This window comes from Notolepis coatsorum (genome assembly GCF_963971535.1).
Source record: "Notolepis coatsorum genome assembly, contig: SUPER_7_unloc_1, whole genome shotgun sequence".
In the NCBI taxonomy this organism is placed as follows: Eukaryota; Metazoa; Chordata; class Actinopteri; order Aulopiformes; family Paralepididae; genus Notolepis; species Notolepis coatsorum.
This window is the reverse complement of record NW_028174880.1, coordinates 778,377-794,491: the sequence shown is the minus strand read 5'-3', so window position 1 is coordinate 794,491 and position 16,115 is coordinate 778,377.

Genomic DNA, 16,115 nt, shown 5'->3' with positions numbered 1-16,115 from the left:
ACCAGTTTGTTTTGAGATGTTTGTAATTTTGTTTTTAGTGCCTTTGAGGTGCTTTGGTACCATGAGGTGCAAGCATAGTCGTAGTACCCTTGAATGAGTGCTCCTGCCAGAGTCTTCAGGGTATTCTTGTTTACCAGAGAGGAGATCCGGTACAAGAATCGAGTTCGTTGGTTGACTTTTTTTATTACCTTGGATGCCATTTTGTCACAGGAAAGATTTGCCTCTAGGATGGAACCTAGGTAGGTAATTTCATCTTTCTTTGTGACAATATTGTCACCCACTGTAACTGAGAAGCCGTCGGTCTTGCTGAGTTTGCCGAAGAGAATGGACTCTGTTTTACCCAGGTGTAATGATAGTTTGTTATCAGCGAGCCAGGTGCAGATTCTGCCGAGTTCTGAGCTGAGGGTTTTTTCAACGTGTAACTTGTTCTTGTCAGAGACCAGCAGGGCTAAGTCGTCTGCGAACAAGAACAAGTTGCAGTCACAAGCTGACGACATGTCATTTGCATAAATTAGGAACAGTAGCGGTCCTAGTATGCTTCCTTGTGGAACACCACAGCTCACTGTGAGCGGGGGGGGGGATAGGGTACCGTTTACCTCCACCATCTGTTCCCTCCCCTCAAGGTAGGATTGCATCCAGCTCACTGATAGGCTATCAAAACCAATTGCTTTTAGCTTGTCAAACAGAATGGAGTGATTGACGGTGTCGAAGGCCTTTTGTAGGTCCAGCATGACCATGCCGCAGTATTTGCCCGCGTCCACCTCTTGTTTGATGTGGTCGTTCAAATAGAGAAGGCATGTGTCAGTGGAGTGGGATGTTCTGAAGCCAGGTTGGAATTCGTAGATTAGATTTTTTCCCGCTAAGTACTTTTCAACCTGTTCGTAGACTCTTTTTTCCATGACTTTCGAGATGGAGGTAAGAATAGAAACAGGGCGGTAGTTGCCTGGGTCTAATTTGCTGCCCTTTTTGTGCAGAGTCACAAATGTAACAGTACTATATACCTGTATGTCATGTATGTCCCTATGCCATAAATGTCATGATGTCATGTATGTTGTGTATGTCATAAATGTCACCATGAATTGAAAATGGGGGACCCTGATGTAAACAAGACAAACGTCTTTCTCTGGTCTGCATCCCCTTAACAATCGTGTGTATTGAGATGTACTGTATTGTACCCATTCTGCAATCTGTTAAATAAAGTTTTCATTCATTCATTCATACTGCTAGTGTCCTAGAAGTTGTTCCAATATTATAGAGACCTCTCACGGGCAGGCACGTGCACACATAGAGGCCAAGGGGTGCTTGAGCACCTGCCTTTTTGAGCCACATCAAAAAAGTGCCCTTTTTTTTTTTTTTTTTTTTTTTACCGTTACGCATATAGACTGCCCTTCCAACTGAAAGATTTCAGGATAGAATCAAAATATTAGGTAAAGAGAGAGAGATGCTCCATATTCCATTGCAGTTTGCACGGCCTCCTCAACATGCCTCTCCGCGGACCTATATATTTTATGCATAGCGTGGGTGGTGATGATGATGATGATAGAAACCGCTGTGGCGCATACAGTTGAATGCTGGTATTACACTCATTGAGGGACACAAAGAAGTCAAGTCCGATGGGATTTGGGAATCTCAAATACAAATCGGGATTGGAATAAAAAATGCATTTATATTAAACAACACAGAATATACAGCACTTCTTGGGGTCTGTAGGGTAAGCACTTATTCCCTCCCCCCTGGACATTTATGGAGATGTATGGGCCTTTTAAGTCAGTGATAAAAGTGTCTTTCAAGGATACGTGAGCTCCTGCACTGATTATTATAGTTCAATATTCAATATTTGATCACTAAAACCCCCCAAAAAGCATAAAAAGGGGGCCCCCCGCCTGAAAAGGGCCCTTAAAAATTGCGCGCTACGCTCGCTCGGTTAATATATACACACAAGTGTAGTGCCCTTTTCAGCCTTTGAGCACCTGCCCCTCTAAAGTCCTGTGCACGTCCCTGCTGAACAGAACCTGAAACAGAACCTGAAACAGAACCTGAAACAGAACCTGAACAGAACCTGTAACAGAACCTCAAACAGAACCTGAACAGAACCTGAAACAGAACCTGAAACAGAACCTGAACAGAACCTGAAACAGAACCTGAACAGAACCTGAAACAGAACCTGAAACAGAACCTGAACAGAACCTGAACAGAACCTGAAACAGAACCTGAACAGAACCTGAACAGAACCTGAAACAGAACCTGAACCTGAAACAGAACCTGAACAGAACCTGAAACAGAACCTGAAACAGAACCTGAACAGAACCTGAAACAGAACCTGAAACAGAACCTGAAACAGAACCTGAACAGAACCTGAACAGAACCTGAATATTATAGAGACCTCTCACGGGTGACATATTTCCGGCGGCTGGCGTCTCTCCGTTATAGCAAAAGGCTAAGGACTATTAATAGATCTCTCCTAGCTTCCTCTGTGGTGCGTGCAGCTGTGGCTCTCCAGGGAACAAGGCCTTCTCATAGACATTTCTTCATATACGGCTTTAGAATTTTCGAAGCGGCAGTTAAAACCGCTAGCCAAAAAACAGCTTAGCATCGCAGTTCCGGACGGTCATCAGTGCATCCTCTGCAACATTTTTAGTAATTTTGTGTTAGTTAGCAATTTGTCTTTTGGAACGTTGACCCTTTCACTACCACACTACAGAAGGTTAACCCCTTTACTATCACACTACGGATAACCGTCTGTTAGATAACGGGTTAACCTTCTGTATTGTCGCAGTGAAAGGGTTAACCCTTTGTCGTGTGGCAGTGGGAGGGTTATAACCTTCTGTGTTGTCGCAGTGAAATGGTTAACCATTTGGTAGTGCGGTAGTGAAAGGGTTAACAAAATGTAAGAGCCTGTGGTGAAACGTAATTTCCCCCATTAACCCCGCACCCATGTGGTATCAAGTACACAATCACATGGTAAACAGTAAAGGATAAATTAATGAATGAATGAAAACTTTATTTAACAGATTGCAGAATGGGTACAACACAGTACGGCTCAATACACACAATTGTTAAGGGGATGCAGACCAGAGAAAGACTTTCGTCTTGTTTACATCAGGGTCCCCCATTTTCAATTCATATATAGACATTTATGTCATTATATGACATTATATAACTATATTATATAACAAAAGGTTATCCTATAACCTAGTTATATGAATACTGGCTGAGCGTCTCACTCTTCGCCAAAATGAGATAACTCTTATCTCCTTGCACCTACTGTGCTCATGAACAAACAATTGCACCCATGCACCTGACCAGGCCACGCCCCAGCGTCCTCCTATAAGACGCCGGACATGGTCACACTCCCCCTTCCTCGGAAAAAAAAGTTTCCAACATTGAAAAACCCAACCAAGGGACCTCAGGGCGCTAAGAGCGAGACGCTCAGCCAGTATTCATATAACTAGGTTATAGGATAACCTTTCGTTATATTATCATACTGGCCAATCGCGTCTCGCTCTTCGCCATAATGAGATATGGGGCAGAGCAGACGCGTGGCCCCACAAGTGTACCCCCTGAGGGCCCGCAAGCCCTACTACCAGGGGGGAGGGGAGTCCCGTCCACCCGCCCGTCCTAGCGAAGGGGGGGAGGCAGTCAACTCCACCAAAGTGCGAAAAAAAAAGGGAACCAGAAACCCCTAAAAGCGCACAGTACAGGCGGGACCACGTGTGACACATCACCCCGTGGCACACACCCACACACCCCTGCTAACCCACTGACAGGCGGGACGCAGGGGAGGTCCCAGACCTCAGAACCGCCTGGGAGACAGAACCCCCAGTCATGTCCATGAGGAAAACTTAACGAAAGGACCCGGGGAGGACCAGGAGGCCGCAGCACAGATGTCCTCCACCGAGGCCCCCCTAACAAGGCGGCAGAGGCCGCCACTCCACGAGTGGAGTGTGCCCTGACACCTCCAGGGGGGACCTGTCCAGCCAACATGTAGCAAAGGGCAATGCCCTCGCACAACCAATGTGACAGGCGCAGCTTGGACAGTGCCTTACCAGCGCGAGGGCCACCGTAACAAACAAAAAGTTGATCGGCAGCCCTGAGATCCCGAGTCCGACTGAGGTAACCCCCCAAAGCACGGACAGGACATGACAGATGAAGGCTCGCCTCTAACCCACTAGCGTGAGGATGCGGATGAAACGCCTGAATCACAATATCCCTGGAGCAAAAAGAGCTCCGGATATTCTTTGGCACGAAGACTGGATTAGGCCTCAGAGTCGCACCGCTATTGGCACGAATAGACAGGCACTCAGGCCGCACTGAGAGAGCACACAGCTCACCCACGCGTTTAGCGGAGGTGATGGCCAAAAAGAATGCGGTCTCCAAGACAGCAGATCCAATGGCGCCTGCTCAAGAGGCTCAAACAGGGCTTCCGACAACCGGCCCAGGACCAGTTGGAGGTCCCACTCGGAGACAGAGAACGTTCCACAGGCTTGAGACACAGAGCGCCAAGCAGGTACGTCCCACGAGAGGGTGGCTGAACAACGTTCCGGCCCCACACTCGACCATACGCCACTCCCCAGCGTAAGCCATGGTAGAGGATGGAGCGCGCGCGTACCGGATAGCGTTAACCACAGAAGAGTCAAGACGCATCCCCACCAGATTCACACTGTCAACAGCCAAGCCTAGAGGCTGCCCCAGAACAGGAAGGCAGAACAGAGTTCTGCGTGCCTGAGAGAGGGCCCGCGGTGACCACGGAACAGGCCACGGCGGGGCCACACAGAGCTAAATCAGGGCTGGGGACCACACAGCTGAGCCCCGGCCCGACCAGGACCAAGTCCCGCGCTCCCGACGTACCCGCCCAAACAGCTGAGCTATCAGGTGTAAGGGGTGGAAGCGTACAGAATCCCGGACGGCCACGGAATCGGTCCCAGACCTGCCCGACTATGTCTGGACGTAGTCCCCACTCGTCAGGGTGAGGACCGCCCCGCGATATCACACCTGCACCCACATTCACCCTGCCGGGGATGTGGAGAGCCCTCAGGCAGAGCAGATGGAGAACGCCCATAGCCAGAGCCCGACCGCCGCCCGGTGCAGACGAGGGGAGCGCACTCCTCCCTGTCCAACAATATACAACGCTTGCCCACCACGCTTGCCCACCATAAGGTGGTCAAGCCGTGGCGGCTACGTGGCGTAGTGGGCAAAAAAAAGTGGATAAAAAAAAAAAGTGGTCGAGCCGTTTGAGGACCAGAAGGACTGCCTTCAATCCCAACACATTGAATGTAGCGCAGACCGGGCAGCATGACAGCTGTCCCCTACTGCGTTGGTCCGACACGCCCCCCCCCCCATCCCATGAGGGAGGCGTCGGTGAAGACCGTGACGTGTGACAGCCTGCTGCCCATGGGGACCCCACAGGTGAGGGCACCAGACCCTCCCCAGAAGACGAGGGCCCCCAGTACTGACATGGGAACCTTCAGCCGCTTCCATATGTCTCACACCGGGTCCATTTCCATACTGGAAAAAACAACCTCTGCATCCTCCCCATGAAGAGGAGGCCAAGAGGGACCCCAGCAGCAGGCGCATCACGGACAGCGCCGTAACCGTCCTAGGACGGAACCTCCCAAGCGCGCAGAGAACCCAACCACTCGCCACCGCTCCGAGAGGGATGCCCATATAGACCTTGAGCTTAGAAAAAGCCCAAGTACTCCACCCGTTGACTGGGAGGAGGAGAACTCTACTTCCAGTCTACAGCTAAACCCAGGCTGGTGACACCACCTGCCTGGTATGAGACCTGGCGATCTACCCTGACCGGCCAAGGACCAGAACGTCGTCCAGGGCAGAATACACTTCGTAACACCCGACGACGCAGAGGCCCCAGTGCGGTCTACACACACTTGGTGAAGATGCGGGGAGCCAGAGAATAGCCGAACGGCAGCCTCTGGTACTCGTATGCTAAGCCCTGCAAAGGAAGCGTAGGTAAGCCCTAGGATGGAAGTCCTACAGGTCTATGGAGGAGAACCAGGCCCCCACCTGACAGCGTCTAACAGGTGGGAGACGGTCAAAATTCTGAACCTTCCATGGGACAGGTCCAGTATGGGTCTGACACCCCCCCCCCCTCGGGGCACCAGAGAATACCGGGAGGAAACGCCACACATCGCGTCCTCCTTTGGGACCACGATGATGGCTTGCTTCGCCCACAGAGATTAGATCTCGTCGGCCAGAGCTGTCACTGCTGTTGACCCCGACAATAGGGTCTGTACCAAACCTGAAAACGGGTGGGGTTGTGTAAACAAAAGTCCCCGCCTCAGCGTTCTCTCCATCCACCTCGACATATGGCACTGCTGTAGCCATATGTGATGATAATCCCAAAGCGCACCCGCCGCCACTTGGCGCTGGTCCGCCAGGAACCGTAGATAGGCGGCCCGGTCCCACCCGCTGTGCGTTGCCAACCCTGGACCCGCCAACCGCACAAGCAGGGTGTCTCGCGGAGTCGGGATAACGGACCCTGACACTACCAACGAGGCAAACGCACCCAAGGGGGGACCCCGACAGAAAGGGCCGGTTTGATACGGGGGAAGCCGACATCACGACATCCCCCACTGAACACCTCCCCGGCATGGATTGCTGAGGAACTGTTCTATAGCTGGACATACAAGGCGTGAGGTCCCCACACTGCCCGATAGGGTGGGTTCCTACACACTGTAGCCCTGCAGTGATATTACTACCACCCAAATCACGCACGCCTGCCTGACCACCGCCGGTCTTCCGGCCGTGGGAGGCACTAACGTGATACCCGGCCTGGCGAGGGCGGGGCTGGGGGAACTCGCGCTGCGACCCCAAGGGCCTCGAGCTCCCCCACTGACAACCTTTGTAGTTGACAGACACAACACCAGGCTCACCAAACACAGACGCAGAACGTGTGGCATGGGAGCCGCTTGACAGCACAACATTCTCATAGACAGACCCAGGCCTAACCAGCAACTGGGTGTCAGCCCCTGTCCCCATGAGAAGTGAAACTTGGGGCCGCTTGCGCTTCATTGAAGGCACGCGGCCCGCAGCCAAAGGAAACAAATCAGAGCCCTTATCCCGCTGGTGTTGGGGGGGGAGTGACTGGAGAGCGAGCTAGACACAGCTAGACGGCAATGTTTTTTTAGGGCGTGCTCATCTAATGTAGCCGATCCCTCGGGCGCCAAGGCTGTCGGCCTTGCGATCACCTGTTGTCTTTGTGTCCAGGGTACCTCAGGCGGGGGAAACATGGCCGCTGGTTGAGGGCCTCGCCACAACCGCTGGCGAGGCCGTGCCCTCACCTCTGGCTGCGCAGTGTGAGGCAGTGTGGGGCCTAGGTCAAATACCGCCCGTGCTCCTGCGGAAAGACCAAAGTCCCTCTGCGGAGAGGGGAGCCCTGAGGAGGGAAAAAACTTCTCTCCTCCTCAAGAAGAGACTGATCCAACCAAGATGTCTGTAAACAAGCGTTGACAGCATCCTAGCCCTCCCTGCAGTTATAGCTTGCGGCTAGGTCAAAGCTAATAACCTCAGAACCTTGCGCAATGTTTCAACGTCGGCTGGCCCTAAGGCCCCACCACCGACAGCATTTTTGACAGAAAAAACAGCAATTCGAACAATGTTGCTAGTCGCTGCTAATTCTATACCGTGGCGGTATAGGCTTAACAGCCCACCAGCCACCTACCGGGCCGACTCGCCTCATGGCGTCGGCCGGGCGGGACACCGTTCCACCATGTCAGAGGCAAAGGACTGATGCCACCTGCTTCACAAGGCTGCAACAAAAGACTACTACTAGTGAAGCACTGCCTCACTAGTATATGCAGCAACCTCCACAAAACTCTACTAACACACTGCAGAATGGGCTAGCCCATACACACAAATGTTAAGGGGATGCAGACCAGAGAAAAACACCAGTCCCGCACACAATTCATAGATTCACAAAAAGCACACCAGCCCTAGGCCTCAGCCCATCCACCCATGAAATGGTAAACAAGCCCCTGTCAAAACTCCCGACAGTAGACACTGATTGACCGTCAGCATGAATGGTTAAGAGGAGGGAAGACCTTTTAGAAAAGACAGCCCTCGGTGGGGAACAAGAACGGAGATCCAGCATTGTAGCATTAGCATTAGCCGCACGCACTAGGATAGCTGGGAAAACACCCAAAACAGAGTCATGACGACCATGTTTTCCCAAATATCCTGCCCCTCGCGCCAATACACAACTCGGCCGTCTCACGGGACAACGAGCAGTATCACAAACGCTAGCATTAATGCCTGGCAGTGCAGGCCCTACGTGTGCGCGACCTAGCCCGACAGCTAGCCGCCGCGCGACGTCCCTCGATCCGCTGTCACGAGACGAGGAAACCCCAGGACAGGCCCGATGCGCTGTTAGGATGTGCCGAGAAGATTCCAGGGGCTGGTGAATCTCTGGCGAAAACCCAACATTGTGTAATTTCTCTCTGCATTTCATAACAACTAGTTCATGGAGTGCACTGCAGCGTCCATGTTGGAAACAAAAAAAGAGGAAGGGGGAGTGTGACCATGTCCGGCGTCTTATAGGAGGATGCTGGGGCGTGGCCTGGTCAGGTGCATGGGTGCAATTGTTTGTTCATGAGCACAGTAGGTGCATTAGATAAGAGTTATCTCATTATGGCGAAGAGCGAGACGCAATTGGCCAGTATGATAATATAACTATATAACACCATTCGATTTCGCTTAGCGTACCTACGGTATTCATCATAATAATAATAATGGTTGTTATAATTTCTTCTCTCTCTTAGCCTAAGCCTCTCTCTAAGCCTTTTATTTCAAATGTTATGATATTGTAAGGCAGGCAGGGGCAGGACCAGAGATTAATTGAAAATGGGGGACCCTGATGTAAACAAGACGAAAGTCTTTCTTGGTCTGCATCCCCTTAACAATTGTGTGTATTGAGCCGTACTGTATTGTACCCATTCTGCAATCTGTTAATACAATTTCCAATCAATCAATCAAGCTGTGCTTACTTCTGCCCCTTCTCCAACTCATCCATGTTTGTTTTTCTACGGATGAAGACATGCACTCATTTGTTTATGTGTTTACACTTTGTCTTTACTGTGATTTGTATGTTTGTTGTGTTTGAGATAAATAAAGATCATATCAAATATAACACACACACAGTTTGAGGGTTTGACATTGGCATTTGGCAGTATGTTGGTGCAGTTGGTCTAATCTAAGACCAAGCTAAAAATAGGATGGTCTCTCTCCATCCCCCACCCAACTCTCACTTTCACACTTTCTCTTTCTCTCTCTCTCTCTCTCTCTCTCTCTCTCTCTCTCTCTCTCTCTCTCTCTCTCTCTCTCAGCCAACAACACATGTGCGCGCGCGTGCGATCTCGGCCACGCACGCGGTCGCAGAACAACAACAAAGCCACTCGGGCCAATCGGAGAGCTCTATCGCCCTGAACGTTCTACAGGCCCCGCCCCTCTCCCCCCCCCCATCAGACCCCTCCCCCTCCCGCTCTCCTCTCTCTGGCGCGAGCTGAGGTGCTGCAGGCCCCGCCCCTCTCTCCCCCATCAGACCCCTCCCCCTCCCGCTCTCCTCTCTGGCGCGAGCTGAGGACTGTGCCGCAGCAGTGTGGACTGGTGGACCGTTGAAGGGAGAGCGCGCGCTGCTGCTGCTGCTGCTGTGCTGAGCGGGTTGTTGTTGTATGTAATAACATGCAGTCGTCAGAGATCCCGTCCGGCGCGAGCCCCGAGGTGTCGTCCCGCAAGAGAGGCCTGGAGCGAGGAGGAGCCTCGCGAGACCTGCTGCTACTGCCGCCCAGGAAGAAGGCTTGTTGGGGCATTCTGACCAGTCAAGGTCGGTACCATGCAGTAGCAATACTAGCATATATATATTATATATATATATAAAAATTAGGGCTGTCAAAATTAATGCTTTAACTCTGGAGATTCATTTAAATTATTTAAAGCATTAAAATAAATGTATCTAGATTAATCTATGGAGTGAAAAATGTTCAATATAATATAAGAAAGAGGTCTAGCTGAGTCAATGTTGATGGTTTTGTTGAACATTTGTATTTCACAGGAGAGACTGTATTCAAAGAAAGCTATTAAAATAGTCTTTGAATCTAAATATACTTTCTTTGTGTTGATTTGACATTAATTCCATGATTTTACTCAAGTAAATATCTGTTATAAGCTTCGGTCTTCGGAAAAATGCTATTTTTAATCTAGATTAATCTAGGTTAATTACAGAATATTGTGAGATTAATTAGTTAATTTTTTTTATCTATTGACAGCACTAATATATATATATATATATATATATATATATATATATATATATATATATATATATATATATATATATATATATATATATATATATTATAAATGCGGTATATCGTGGTTAGAGCAATCACACTTTTACAACCAAACGGGCCGTGGATTAGCAGCAGTCCTGTGTAACGGAATGAAGTAATAATTAATCAGTAATCGGATTACAACTCATGGCAGGCCTATGTGGATGGCCCTACTGTAGAAAAACAACACGTTATACATTTTGGAAAATAGATTATAACTTTTACTTTATTTGATTAGTTTTCCAATAAAAATAAATAAATGTAAAAAAAATCCAATATACATACACAATACAATAAATACAAAGACACACATTGCAGTTAACTAAAGAGAAGGGCGGAAAGATATAGGAAATACGACACACATTTTGGAAAGAGATGATTAATTTTTATTCGTTTTTCAATAAAAAAAAAGCCCATAAATGTCAATATACATACACAAGGCAATACAAAGACACACATTCAAATCAACTAAAGAGAAAGATGGAAAGATAGAGGAATTGGCAAGGTAATCTCAAAAGTAAATGATTCAGATTACTTTGTGAGTTTGAGTAATGACGTTTATTATGTTACTGATCAATAAAAACAACATTTACAACCTGCTAAATTAGATATCCAAATATTTGATTATTTAGCCTAAAAAATCATTCCGTAAAAGTAGCCTGAACACTTCATATATTATTATGTAAGCTATAACCAACCAACGAACTAGATTCTTGTACCGGATCTCCTCTCTGGTAAACAAGAATACCCTGAAGACTGGCAGGAGCACTCATTCAAGGGTACTACGACTATGCTTGCACCTCATGGTACCAAAGCACCTCAAAGGCGCTAAAAACAAGATTACAAACATCTCAAAACAAACTGGTCAGACTACTACTTGACCTTACTTCTAGAACCCACCTCACCCCTGCCCACTTTGACAACCTAGGATGGCTTAGAGTAGACGACAGAGTACAGCAACTTGCAATGGGCCTGGTCTACAAGATACAATACGACGAAGGTACCCATGTACATGTCAAAATACTTCCCAAAGGTCAGTGAATACCACGACCACAACACCAGAGGGAGCTCCACAAATCATGTTAAACCCAGATTCGGCTCAAACAAGGGACTAAACACGCTTCGCAATTATGCCACAACAATGTGGAACGCCCTACCCAAAGCTGTAAAGGAATGTGAATCCCTACCCACATTCAAAACCGCTCTTAAAGAGCACCTACGGGAGGCTGCAATTCGAAACTGGCCACCGTAAATGTCCAAAACCCCCCACCCCCACCCCCTCCTAATAGACAGTCTCCTCCCCACCGTATGTATATATTCTCTCCCCACCGTATGTATATTTCTCTCCCACCCTCCCACCCCTTCCTAATGTACAGTCTCCTCCCCACCGTATGTAGTTTTTCAAGTTTCAAGTTTTCTTTAATAGTTGTCATACAGAAGTACAGAATTCTTTCATACAAAATGCTTCTTACTGTTACGCTCCAGTATATACTCTCTGTCAGGATCTATGGGTAACAGTACTGTATATTTGCATATGTCACAAATGTAACAGTACTATATACCTGTATGTCATGTATGTCCCTATACCATAAATGTCATGATGTCATATGTTGTGTATGTCATAAATGTCACTATGAATTGAAAATGGGGGACCCTGATGTAAACAAGACAAACGTCTTTCTCTGGTCTGCATCCCCTTAACAATTGTGTGTATTGAGCCGTACTGTATTGTACCCATTCTGCAATCTGTTAAATAAAGTTTTCATTCATTCATTCATAGACCTGGGGAGTGAGGCTCCACCTGTGGGCTGTGACCCCCCCCCCCCCCCCCCCCCCATTGAAGATCAAAATATAAGTATTACAGTATCATGTAGTTTCATAATCTTTGACAAGGTATAATTATTTAATTATTATACTCAGTGGCGGCTGGTAAAAGTATTCTAGGTGGGGCGGTGCCCTATTCAACCAGTTTCAGACAGTAACTACAGAACAGTATGAGGCTGAGAGACTCACTTGTTTTGCTGCCGGTAGAACACCGCTGTACGAACAGGAAGCACCGCCGCGTGTCGCGCTAAGCCTTCCGCGTGTACCACTTCCGCAACGGATTTGATTTCCGGGGTTGCCCTGATTGGCCGCGACGGCCGCGTGACACGCCGTGGCCCCGCCCCGCGGCAGCCCCAGACGCGGCACCGCCAGGGCTGCTGTGTTTCACTGCCGCTTTCGCACTTCAACGCCGCAGCAAGTGCAGAGCTGTTTAATCACTTTTCCCACTGCGTTACCAGTGGCGCGACGCTGGAGTTCACTTCGCCTTGCTGAATTAAAGAATGAATAAGTTAAATGTGTCAATTCAGCAGTCAAAGTGTACTGTATTAATCTAACTTCATTAGACGGCCGACGTACGGCTATTAATGGATATATAATGGATATTTTATTTATCTGCCACTGTGGTGTAATGGTTAGTCCTGATACCTCTCATGCGGAGGCCACGACCCGCGTTCGAATCCCCACTTTTTCAAATTTTTTATTTTTTTTTGCCATGTAAATGCTTCAATCTGGTGCACTTTGAGAGCTATATAAACACAGCAGCCCTGGCGTTGCCGCGTCTGGGGCTGGCGGGGGCGGGGCCGCGGCGTGTCACGCGGCCGTCGCGGCCAATCAGGGCAACCCCGGAAATCAAATCCGTTGCGGAAGTGGTACACGCAACCCTTCCAGACGCTTTGTGGTCCGGGCTTGAACTTTCCATAAATGTGTCTCCATAAATCCATTTAGTTAGATCCAGCACTGAATGTATCTTGTGATTATTATCAATTAACAACAACTATTAGCGTTAGTTATTTCCTGGTTGGTGTGATTCCGGACGCGATGTCACACGAATGCCACGGCACGTGCTCAGCCAATAGACAATTCGTTGTATTAGTGTGAACGTATACATTTTATTCAGTGCACATTTGGATAGTATTGTAATATTGTGATATCCCATGGATCTATATAGCTGTTTTTATACATTTCAACATTTAATCCTGTCTCTTGAGTCCCTGTGTATCATCATTGTCATCATCACGTCAGTCGCCACCCCCTAACACACCGACTCTGCTTGGGGCGATAAATTAATCGCCCTTTAGGCATCATATTTGAAGACGCTGATTGGCAAAATTTACGTTGCTACGAGCAATTATGTTGCTATGTGCATTTTTCAATTGGCTGCGTTGCGCACTGACTGGGTGTCAGTGGGCGATATTTCTAGCGCCCCAGAAGAGAGAGGGGATGAACAGGAAGCACAAAGAATGATTTATATTTGATGTATTACACCGTTATTGTGCATTTTAAACACAAACATACTTATAATGAGTAATTATTATTTATTAAAAAAAAATATTCTATTTTTAGCGGTCGAAATCGACTATAATAGAAAAATCCAAAACCACTTTCCACCAGGAGGGGGCGGCGCCCTAGCGCCCTCTAGCGGCCAGCCGCCACTGGTAGCATGTTTGTACGTTTGCCGTGTAAACACCACACAGGCGTTTGCCACTAAGCTCACACAAGCATCAGTGATGTAATGTTCAGAATGAATGCTTTTGTTCCTTGTTTGATTATCTCACATTCGCTATTAATTAAACAGTCACATAATGCAGGTTTATCACGAGAAGGACACACTTGATATTTTTTTTATTCTTTTTTTTATTATCTTTCTCCCCCTTCTTTTTTTCCGCTTTTCTCCCCCCTCCCAATGTTAGTCGTTATGCCAATTCCCAATCCCCTACCTGGTCGTTGTGCACTCTACCCCCTACCGTCGGTCTGGGAGGGCGGAGACTATCACATGCTTCCTCCGACACATGTGTAGCCAGCCCACCGCTTCTTTTCACCTGGCAGCGCGGACTCTCACTGGGAGAGTAACATGTGGAAGGGTCACACTACCTCTCCTAGATCCTTCCCTTGCTGTGCAGGCGCCCCGACCGAACTGTAGGAGTCGCTGTTTACAACGACCAGGACCCACCCACCGGCTTCCCTCCCGCTGACTCTGCCAATCGAGCCAGTATGACGGCCGGCCAAGCCGGAGGCAACGCTGACAGCCGGATTCGATACCAGTGTCTCTTGCGTTGGTGACAAGCGCTTAGTCCGCTGCGCCACCCAGCCGCCTCACTTGATGTACATTTAATATAAACAGTCACAGGTTTATCACTAGGAAAATGACACATTTTATGTTTTTCACAATATCCTCTCTGTCTCTCTCTCTCTCTGGGTCAGGGGTTAAGTCAAGCTGCTCATGAATAATCTAAACATGAACAGAACATGTGAGCCATAATCCAGAGTTAGAGCAGGATAGAGAGAGAGAGGGAGAGTGAGAGAGACAGAGTCAGAGAGAGAGAGAGAGAGAGAGAGAGAGAGAGAGAGAGAGAGAGAGAGAGAGAGAGAGAGAGAGAGAGAGGGAGAGAGGGAGAGAGGGAGGGTAGAGTCATCCATATTTCATTAGTCATGCAGTCTGATCATTTCCTCTCTGTAGAGACGACTGGAGTCAACCGTCTCTCTGGCTGCAGTGTCAGGTTGAAACATTCCTAAGCACCAGGCCAACATCTTAGATGACCTCTCTGACCCCTGACCCCGCCTGTGGTGTTTAATAGTTCTTCATGTTACAGCTAATTCTCCACTTGCACAACGTGAAGTGGGCATATTTTCCGGTAGGTCTTCCGGGTTGAGAATGGTGGAGAATAGGAGACAACAGACGAACTGTTCATTTGATGTAAGTGGAGCAAACCCTAAGGGTGTGTTCCTGATACAACATGGTAGGTTGTTAACCCTAGATTCAAGATTCAAGAGGTTTATTCATCACATACATACAGGGACCGAAACTAAAGCCCGCCGCCCGCCAGGGGCGGGCTGTTTTTACCTTTGGCGCATGACACTTAGAGGGCTGCCCGCCGTGTGGCGTGTAGACGTGTAGTTCATAACTTCATAACGATACTCTTGTGCGAGTACAGATTATAGCTGCTCGTCTTTTTTTTCTCCGCCGCGAGATCGTTAAAAAACTACAAGTCCCACATCGCACTCAAGTCAACGGTCCAATCACAGTAGAGTGACGTAACTGGTTTCATGAGAAAAAAAGCAAATGACCAATCGGAAGCTATCATTTGGCTTGTTTACTTCCATCTGCTCTAGTCTATATCGAACCTCCAAGAGCTAACGTTACTGTTTAAACAATGACCCAGTCAACTATTCACTTTTAGTTTAATACATGACGAGGCATTGTCTAACGGTATCTAGCTGGCTAGCTACTGATAGCTGCTGATATCAACAAATGCTCCAGCAATAGTCTACTCGAGTGCATAATACCTCCGGTCCCTCGTTAGCTAGCTTAGCTAGCTCACGTTGATCCATCTGTCCCAGTAAACTAAATTGTCTTAACGTTATCTACCGGGCTAGCAGTAGCTACAGATAGCTCCTGATATCAATGTCTTATAAGATTGATTGAATGCGTATTCTAGCTGAGGGCATGTTGAATGTGATTTGACAAAAGAACGGTAACGTTATAAATAGGTCCAGCTGCATCGCCGGAGAATCCTTGCATGCTGAATGTAGGGTCTAGCTGAATATAGGGTCTAGCTGCAGGGCCGGAGAATCCTTGCTGGAGCTGGAGGCTACTCAAGTATACACACAGACAGTGGAGCTGTTTGCAGATAGCAAGCATTTTGACTTATTGCGTGGTGGCGATGTCTCGCAGATAATACAACTACAAGTATAATTATATAATATATATTTTATTTAAAAAATCTTTTTTTA